Below are 403 nucleotides of genomic sequence, written 5' to 3'. Positions count from 1 at the left end.
ACCCCCACCACCCCCACCCCAAAATAATAATAATTTTGATTTTTAAAAAATATTTTCAATGTCATAAATTATTTTTTACTTAAGTAAAAATAAAAGATGTCTCTCAAAAACAAATTTCGTTAATAAATCAAACACTAAAAATCATTTTGGGAAAATATTTTCTACTCACCAACCAAACATTAGAAAATAAGTTCAAAATCTACTTGTTTTCCAGGAAAACATTTTCTAGAAAAACATTTTCCATGGAAAACATTTTCCTCCATACCAAACACACCCAAGTTTTGAAAGTTTGAATTATTTAACATTTTTGAATTTTTATAAGGATTTAATAATACTATTCAACTTTGTGAAAGTTTTAATTGAATATGGCCTAGTTAAAAAAAGATATAAAGTTAATTAATTA

The sequence above is a fragment of the Solanum pennellii genome, chromosome 7 (assembly GCF_001406875.1).
Source record: "Solanum pennellii chromosome 7, SPENNV200".
NCBI classification, from domain to species: Eukaryota; Viridiplantae; Streptophyta; class Magnoliopsida; order Solanales; family Solanaceae; genus Solanum; species Solanum pennellii.
This window is presented reverse-complemented; position numbering follows the sequence as displayed.